The 10319-nt window shown below is 41.9% G+C and overlaps 1 long non-coding RNA gene across 1 annotated transcript; it reads right to left on the bottom strand.

The window, feature by feature from the left end:
• Positions 1 to 7644: 7644 nt before the first annotated feature.
• LOC115186752 (uncharacterized) lies at positions 7645 to 7841 on the bottom strand. The gene is made up of 2 exons (XR_003875874.1): positions 7741 to 7841; positions 7645 to 7695 (listed from the first exon to the last, which is right to left on the bottom strand). It is a non-coding gene; the product is annotated as an uncharacterized LOC115186752 (long non-coding RNA).
• Between the last annotated feature and the right edge of the window lie 2478 nt (positions 7842 to 10319).

Raw genomic sequence — 10319 nt, 5'->3', positions numbered from 1 at the left:
TGTCGTGAAATTGTTAGATATTACTTATTAGATATTACTGCACTGTCGGAGCTAGAAACACAAGCATTTCACTACACCCACAATAACATCTGCTAAACACGTGTATGTGACCAATAAAATGTGATTTTGATTTGAATTAAACGTCCTATTTATCAAAGATGCTTTTGGCTGGAGTCAAAATGACTCCAAAGGATTTGAATTTGTTAAAAGTCCATATTGATACAGAAACACTAAACCATGATTTAGATGTATTAACAACCAGTTGATTGACAAAGTCATGAAAAATTGGAAGAATTGAATAAAATACATTTTGGCTATGATAAAGATATGCCTCTGGGGTCAAAATGATCCATGTCAGAAGTATGGTTCAATGAAAATATGTAGTGGGTGTAAAGTTGGTTTTAAATTCTCACTCATTAAACACGAATCAATCAACACATGCTTCTCTTTGAACGACTTAATATAATATTAAACATTTATGAAATAAACGAAAAATAAACGTTTGGTTCCTCAACTGCGTTGCCCTCCAGTCAGCAGATGGCGATGTGCGTCTTTTAGGTTCAGGCGATGCTGCCAGTGTGACGTATAATCTAGTGGACGGGACGCTCATTCAACAACAACAGCTAGTCCGACACCTCGGTAGCTTTCTAGCAAACATAGGTACAACATTCACGCTCTTTACACTGTTTTGGTGTATATTAGTCGCGGTGTATTAAACACACTTCTGTTATATGTACTTGTTGGCCCACTTAATTATATATGTACGTTGTTTGTCAGCTAGCTGGTTTGCTAAGTTAGCTTAGAACTAGGCTAGTCGCTAATGCTAGCTAGCTAACATCCCCGACCATGAGTTCACTAAGCTACTCTCCTCCTGTTAAAGAGGAGGAGGTCTGCTGGACGGAGAAAGAAGCTCTAGTCAAAGAGGAGGAGGAAGAGAAAGATGTTACAATACAAAAACAAGTAGAGGGTGAGGCTGTTACCGTGAAAGAAGAAGAGATAGACGTTACAGTGAAAGAAGAGGAAGACGCTTTCAGAGTGAAAGAGGAGGAGGAAGTGTTTTTGGAGTGAAAGAGGAGGGGGAGATGACTGTCACATCGAAAAAGGAGGAAGAAGAAGATGAAACTGGATATCTGGGCTCGGTTTCCAAAAGGCATCTTAAGGCACCCAATGGTTCTAACGATGAACGTTCCCTGATTAACACTAGTAAGTACTGTCTTAAATACAGAGGCACAAACTCTGCAGTTGTTGAACTGATGTGTGGTGTTAAAGTGGAAATCTGCAAATGCTACATCCATATTTGGACTTTAAATTATTAATTTATAGCCATTGATTCTTGAAGAATATAACACATGCCTCATGAGCTTAGTTCAACTGTTGTTCCCCATCAGAACCACAAATAAGCTTTTTTTACTCCAATGTTTAGAAATGTAAACCAACACTGTATAGCCTCAACATAGTTAAAACTATAATGTTGATATCATGGATGGTCAGTCCTTGCATCTATAGGTCTGTCTATGAATTTGAGAGTAGTTACATTTCTCCAGACCCATCCATCATCTTATTACCAAAACAGTGATGGAATTACAGCTTTGTTATTGTTTGAACTGCAGATTGGTTGATTGTGTGGCTTGTTTAAAGGGACAACCTAGGATTTAAACAGAAACAAAATGGCTGCCCAGAGACTTGGTTTAGTAAACAGCTGAGGGATGGGGGCTGGAGAAATGTAACCACTCTCAAATTCATAGAGAAAGCTATTGTAGAAACTGTAACCCAACACCTAGTGACCTCGTCAAGAAGTTCAGACATCTTGGCGTAACAGTTATAAGGTGTTGACTTGACAGTTGCTGGACCCAGGACTGAATTCACTACACTATAAATACAAGGACTGGCCATCCATGAGGTCAAAGTGATAGTTTTAACCTGATTTCAAGGCTATATAATATATTCTATAATTGCAAGTTAAGATTTGCTGTGGGGGTCAAATTGTTACAGCTGTTGATACAGTTGAAGTCAGAAGTTTACATACACTTATGTTGGAGTCATTAAAACTCATTTTTCAAGCACTCCACACATTTCTTGTTAACAAACTATAATTTTGGCAAGTCGGTTAGGACATCTACTTTGTGCATGACACAAGTAATTTTTCCAACAGTTGTTTACAGACAGATTATTTCACTTATAATTCACTGTATCACAATTCCAATGGGTTTGAAGTTTACATACACTAAGTTGACTGTGCCTTTAAACAGCTTGGAAAATTCCAGAAAATTATGCCATGGCTTTAGAAGCTTCTGATAGGCTAATTGACATAAATTGAGTCAATTGGAGGTGTACCTGTGGATGTGTTTCAAGGCCTACCTTCAAACTCGGTGCCTCTTTGCTTGACATCATGGGGATATCAAAAGAAATCAGCCAAGACCTCAGTCTGGTTCATCATTTACATTTATGTCATTTAGCAGACGCTCTTATCCAGAGCGACTTACAAATTGGTGCATTCACCTTATGATATCCAGTGGAACAACCACTTTACAATAGTACATCTATATCTTTTTCATTTTTTTTTTGGGGGGGGGGGGGGTTAGAAAGATTACTTAATCCTATCTCAGGTATTCCTTAAAGAGGTGGGGTTTCAGGTGTCTACGGAAGGTGGTGATTTACTCCGCTGTCCTGGCGTCGTGAGGGAACTTGTTCCACCATTGGGGTGCCAGAGCAGCGAACAGTTTTGACTGGGCTGAGCGGGAACTGTGCTTCCGCAGAGGTAGGGGGGCCAGCAGGCCAGAGGTGGATGAACGCAGTGCCCTTGTTTGGGTGTAGGGCCTGATCAGAGCCTGAAGGTACGGAAGTGCCGTTCCCCTCACAGCTCCGTAGGCAAGCACCATGGTCTTGTAGCAGATGCGAGCTTCAACTGGAAGCCAGTGGAGAGAGCGGAGGAGCGGGGTGACGTGAGAGAACTTGGGAAGGTTGAACACCAGACGGGCTGCGGCGTTCTGGATGAGTTGTAGGGGTTTAATGGCACAGGCAGGGAGCCCAGCCAACAGCGAGTTGCAGTAATCCAGACAGGAGATGACAAGTGCCTGGATTAGGACCTGCGCCGCTTCCTGTGTGAGGCAGGGTCGTACTCTGCGAATGTTGTAGAGCATGAACCTACAGAATCGGGTCACCGCCTTGATGTTAGTGGAGAATGACAGGGTGTTGTCCAGGATCACGCCAAGGTTCTTAGCACTCTGGGAGGAGGACACAAGGGAGTTGTCAACCGTGATGGCAACCATGGAACGGGCAGTCCTTCCCCGGGAGGAAGAGCAGCTTTCTAGAATATACTATATAGCCTAGAAACCTGGTTAAACTATCATTATGACATCATGGATGAATTCTAGAATATACTATATAGCCTAGAAACCTGGTTAAACCATCATTATGACATCATGGATGAATTCTAGAATATACTATTTATCTTAGAAACCTGGTTAAACTATCATTATGACATCATGGATGAATTCTAGAATATACTATATAGCCTAGAAACCTGGTTAAACTATCATTATGACATCATGGATGAATTCTAGAATATACTATATAGCCTAGAAACCTGGTTAAACTATCAATATGGACATCATGGATGAATTCTAGAATATACTATATAGCCTAGAAACCTGGTTAAACTATCATTATGACATCATGGATGAATTCTAGAATATACTATATAGCCTAGAAACCTGGTTAAACTATCATTATGACATCATGGATGAATTCTAGAATATACTATATAGCCTAGAAACCTGGTTAAACTATCATTATGACATCATGGATGAATTCTAGAATATACTATATAGCCTAGAAACCTGGTTAAACTATCATTATGACATCATGGATGAATTCTAGAATATACTGTATAGCCTAGAAACCTGGTTAAACTATCATTATGACATCATGGATGAATTCTAGAATATACTATATAGCCTAGAAACCTGGTTAAACTATCATTATGACATCATGGATGGCCAGTCTTTGTATTCATAGTGTAGTGAATTCAGGGGGTAGCCCTGAGCTGAACTCAAACCTGGGTCCAGTGACTGTCAAGCCAACACCTTATAACTGTTACGCCAAGATGTTACTGTTACGCCAAGTCTCTGGGCAGCCATTTTGTTGCTGTTTAAAAAACACACATCAATCAATCAACCAATCTGCAGTTAAAACACTGTTTTGGTAATAAGATGGTGGATGGGTCTGGTGAAATGTAACTATTCTCAAATTCATAGACAGACCTATGGATGCAAGGACTGACCATCCATGATATCAACATTATAGTTTTAACCATGTTGAGGCTGTACAGTGTTGATTTACATTGTTTTTAAACATTGGAGTAAAAAAAGCTTATTTGGGGATCTGATGGGGTACAACTTTTGAACTAAGCTCATGAGGCATGTGTTATATTCTTCAAGAATCAATGGCTATAAATAAATAATTTAAAAGTCCAAAAATGGATGTAGCAATTGCAGATTTCCCCTTTAACACCACACATCAGTTCAACAGCTGCAGAGTTTGTGCCTCTGTATTTAAGACAGTACTTACTAGTGTAAATTGGGGAACGGTTTCTCAAACCCATCTTATGGCTAAGTTCACCGTTAGAACCATTGGACGCCTTAAGATGCGTTTGGGAAATCGGGCCCAGATATCCAGTTTCCTCCTCTTCATCCACCTCCTTTTTGGATGTGACAGTCATCTCCTCCTCTTTCACTTCAAAAAGTGCTTCCCCCTCTTCTTTAACTGAAACGTCTTTCTCTTCTTCTTTCACTGTAACAGCATCACCCTCTACTTGTTTTTGTAATTCAACAGCCTCCTCTTCCTCCTCCTCTTTTATAAAATAATATAATTTCTTTATTTTTTACATACAATATAGCTCAGTATTTTAATTATTTATTTAATAGAGTCGTTTATCTCATCTTTATCAAGGGTGTCAACAATTTTGTCCCCCACTGACCTCCATACTGCTGCTACATGGTGTAACAATACATCATGTAGATGTATATAATGAACAGACTAGGTCTATACTGCTCCTACATGGTGTAACAATATATCATGTGGATGTATATAATGAACAGACTAGGTCTATACTGCTCCTACATGGTGTAACAATACATCATGTAGATGTATATAATGAACAGACTAGGTCTATACTGCTCCTACATGGTGTAACAATACATCATGTAGATATATATAATGAACAGACTAGGTCTATACTGCTCCTACATGGTGTAACAATACATCATGTAGATGTATATAATGAACAGACAAGGTCTATACTGCTCCTACATGGTGTAACAATACATCATGTAGATGTATATAATGAACAGACTAGGTCTATACTGCTCCTACATGGTGTAACAATACATCATGTAGATGTATATAATGAACAGACTAGGTCTATACTGCTCCTACATGGTGTAACAATACATCATGTAGATGTATATAATGAACAGACTAGGTCTATACTGCTCCTACATGGTGTAACAATACATCATGTAGATGTATACTACCGTTCAAAAGTTTGGGGTCACTTAGAAATGTCCTTGTTTTTGAAAGATTTTTTTTGTTTTGTAAACAGTGTGCTGGCTTTCTTGTTCTTTAATAACAAAGCTTTTGTAAACAGTGTTTGTTGCATGCAGCAATTCAACCATGAAGGCCTTATTCATGCAGTCTCTGAACAGTTGATGTTGAGATGTGTCTGTTACTTGAACTCTATGAAGCATTTATTTGGACTGCAATCTGAGGTGCAGTTAACGCTAATGAACGTATCTTCTGCAGCAGAGGTAACTCTGGGTCTTCCTTTCCTGTGGCAATTCTCATGAGAGCCACCCATACCTTGTCCCAACACAACTGATTGGCTCAAATGCATTAAGAAGGAAAGAAATTCCACAAATTAACATTTCATTGAAATTAATTCCAGGTGACTACCTCATGAAGCTGGTTGAGAGAATGCCAAGAGTGTGCAAAGCTGTCATCAAGGCAAAGGGTGACTGCTTTAAAATATCTCAAATATAAAATACATTTTGATTTGTTTAACCCTTTTTTGCTTACTACGTGATTCCATATGTGTTATTTCATAGTTTTGATGTCTTCACTATTATTCTACAATGTACAGAATAGTAAACATAAAGGAAAAACCCTTGAATGAGTAGGTGTGTCCAAACTTTTGACTGGTACTGTATGTAAATGTGATATTTCAGTTGTTGTTTTTGTTACATTTGAAACATTTATAAAAAACTGTTTTTGCTTTGTCATTATGGGGTATTGCTTTGTCACTATGGGGTATTGTGTGTAGATTGAAGGGAAAATATTGATTTAATCCATTTTAGAATAACGTAACAAAATGTGTAAAAAGTGAAGGGGTCTGAATACTTTCCGACAGCACTGTATATATAGGGGCAGTACTTAGTGACATCACTTCCTGAAACAGGAGGTACAAATATATAACATAGGTTCACAATATCAACATTCAATGTATCAAAATATATGACCAAGCTGGAAGTGTAAACGCCAGCCCAGCCACAATCCTAGAGGTTCACTGATGATCAACCTCCTCCTTCACATCTGACTCCTGATGATCAACCTCCTCCTTCACATCTGACTCCTGATGATCAACCTCCTCCTTCACATCTGACTCCTGATGATCAACCTCCTCCTTCACATCTGACTCCTGATGATCAACCTCCTCCTTCACATCTGACTGCTGATGATCAACCTCCTCCTTCACATCTGACTCCTGATGATCAACCTCCTCCTTCACATCTGACTCCTGATGATCAACCTCCTCCTTCACATCTGACTCCTGATGATCAACCTCCTCCTTCACATCTGACTGCTGATGATCAACCTCCTCCTTCACATCTGACTCCTGATGATCAACCTCCTCCTTCACATCTGACTCCTGATGATCAACCTCCTCCTTCACATCTGACTCCTGATGATCAACCTCCTCCTTCACATCTGACTCCTGATGATCAACCTCCTCCTTCACATCTGACTGCTGATGATCAACCTCCTCCTTCACATCTGACTCCTGATGATCAACCTCCTCCTTCACATCTGACTCCTGATGATCAACCTCCTCCTTCACATCTGACTCCTGATGATCAACCTCCTCCTTCACATCTGACTGCTGATGATCAACCTCCTCCTTCACATCTGACTCCTGATGATCAACCTCCTCCTTCACATCTGACTCCTGATGATCAACCTCCTCCTTCACATCTGACTCCTGATGATCAACCTCCTCCTTCACATCTGACTCCTGATGATCAACCTCCTCCTTCACATCTGACTCCTGATGATCAACCTCCTCCTTCACATCTGTCTCCTGATGATCAACCTCCTCCTTCACATCTGTCTCCTGATGATCAACCTCCTCCTTCACATCTGACTCCTGATGATCACCTCCTCCTTCACATCTGACTCCTGATGATCAACCTCCTCCTTCACATCTGACTCCTGATGATCAACCTCCTCCTTCACATCTGACTCCTGATGATCAACCTCCTCCTTCACACCTGACTCCTGATGATCAACCTCCTCCTTCACATCTGACTCCTGATGATCAACCTCCTCCTTCACATCTGACTCCTGATGATCAACCTCCTCCTTCACATCTGACTCCTGATGATCAACCTCCTCCTTCACATCTGACTCCTGATGATCAACCTCCTCCGATGATCACATCCTGCACATCTGACTCTGATGATCAACCTCCCCCTTCACATCTGACTCCTGATGATCAACCTCCTCCTTCACATCTGACTCCTGATGATCAACCTCCTCCTTCACATCTGACTCCTGATGATCAACCTCCTCCTTCACATCTGACTGCCTGATGATCAACCTCCTCCTTCACATCTGACTCCTGATGATCAACCTCCTCCTTCACATCTGACTCCTGATGATCAACCTCCTCCTTCACATCTGACTCCTGATGATCAACCTCCTCCTTCACATCTGTCTCCTGTTGATCAACCTCCTCCTTCACATCTGTACTCCTGATGATCAACCTCCTCCTTCACATCTGTACTCCTGATGATCAACCTCCTCCTTCACATCTGTCTCCTGATGATCAACCTCCTCCTTCACATCTGACTCCTGATGATCAACCTCCTCCTTCACATCTGACTCCTGATGATCAACCTCCTCCTTCACATCTGACTCCTGATGATCAACCTCCTCCTTCACATCTGACTCCTGATGATCAACCTCCTCCTTCACACTCTGACTCCTGATGATCAACCTCCTCCTTCACATCTGACTCCTGATGATCAACCTCCTCCTTCACATCTGTCTCCTGATGATCAACCTCCTCCTTCACATCTGACTCCTGATGATCAACCTCCTCCTTCACATCTGACTCCTGATGATCAACCTCCTCCTTCACATCTGACTCCTGATGATCACCTCCTCCCTTCACATCTGACTCCTGATGATCAACCTCCTCCTTCACATCTGACTCCTGATGATCAACCTCCTCCTTCACATCTGACTCCTGATGATCAACCTCCTCCTTCACATCTGACTGCTGATGATCAACCTCCTCCTTCACATCTGACTCCTTGATGATCAACCTCCTCCTTCACATCTGACTCCTGATGATCAACCTCCTCCTTCACATCTGACTCCTGATGATCAACCTCCTCCTTCACATCTGACTGCTGATGATCAACCTCCTCCTTCACATCTGACTCCTGATGATCAACCTCCTCCTTCACATCTGACTCCTGATGATCAACCTCCTCCTTCACATCTGACTCCTGATGATCAACCTCCTCCTTCACATCTGACTCCTGATGATCAACCTCCTCCTTCACATCTGACTCCTGATGATCAACCTCCTCCTTCACATCTGTCTCCTGATGATCAACCTCCTCCTTCACATCTGTCTCCTGATGATCAACCTCCTCCTTCACATCTGACTCCTGATGATCAACCTCCTCCTTCACATCTGACTCCTGATGATCAACCTCCTCCTTCACATCTGACTCCTGATGATCAACCTCCTCCTTCACACCTGACTCCTGATGATCAACCTCCTCCTTCACACCTGACTCCTGATGATCAACCTCCTCCTTCACATCTGACTCCTGATGATCAACCTCCTCCTTCACATCTGTCTCCTGATGATCAACCTCCTCCTTCACATCTGACTCCTGATGATCAACCTCCTCCTTCACATCTGACTCCTGATGATCAACCTCCTCCTTCACATCTGTCTCCTGATGATCAACCTCCTCCTTCACATCTGACTCCTGATGATCAACCTCCTCCTTCACATCTGACTCCTGATGATCAACCTCCTCCTTCACATCTGTCTCCTGATGATCAACCTCCTCCTTCACATCTGACTCCTGATGATCAACCTCCTCCTTCACATCTGACTCCTGATGATCAACCTCCTCCTTCACATCTGACTCCTGATGATCAACCTCCTCCTTCACATCTGACTCCTGATGATCAACCTCCTCCTTCACATCTGACTCCTGATGATCAACCTCCTCCTTCACATCAGACCAGCTATCTATTTATCACTGTAAAAAACAAACTCCAAATGTAGAACAGCCATGGAGGAGGGTGAAAGGATAGCAGCCCCAACTGTCAGTGAGAGAGGAGGCTATTCTGGATAGGGCAGGTACTTTTGTGTAGTTCCTGTCCCTAGAAGTGAGGGTAGAGATAATAGTAACATAATATTCAGTGTGGTGTAATTTGACTATAATGAAGTCTGTTTCTTGTGAGGTTTTCTGTCCTCAGATAAAGAGCTCTATGAAAGCCAGTCTACATATGAAGAGGTCCCAATGAAGAGCAGTGGTTCTCAGTCCTGGGGACTTAGAGGGGCACATTGTTGTTTTTGCCTTCACACTGCACAGCTGATTCAAATGATCAACTCATCATCAAGCTTCAAGTGGTATTCATGTATTCATTTGTGATGCCATCCTTGATATGATCATGTTATTGTCACATGCTACACATGTACATATGTGTGCTCATACATTTATCAATCCAATGTTATCATGATTTGTTATCAGGGATATTATACTTTAGTAATCCACAATGACCTGGTGATGTAACAGTCTAATTATTACATTGTCTTCCATATTCCTACAGATACCTTGTAACTGGAGATTCCTTCATAACGGTTGCCTACAGTTACCGTGTAGGGCACTGCAAGGTTGGGTGACCAGGGTCATCTGGGACTGCCTCCTGGAGGAATTCAGGTGTGTGAAGGCTACCTGTGTCCTGCGTAACTTCATGAGGATGGACACGAGGACCAGGAGGGGATCTGCAGC

The sequence above is a fragment of the Salmo trutta genome, unplaced genomic scaffold (genome assembly GCF_901001165.1).
Source record: "Salmo trutta unplaced genomic scaffold, fSalTru1.1, whole genome shotgun sequence".
NCBI classification, from domain to species: domain Eukaryota; kingdom Metazoa; phylum Chordata; class Actinopteri; order Salmoniformes; family Salmonidae; genus Salmo; species Salmo trutta.
Note: the sequence above shows the minus strand (reverse complement) of the source record. Positions and strands in the feature narration are given on the sequence as shown.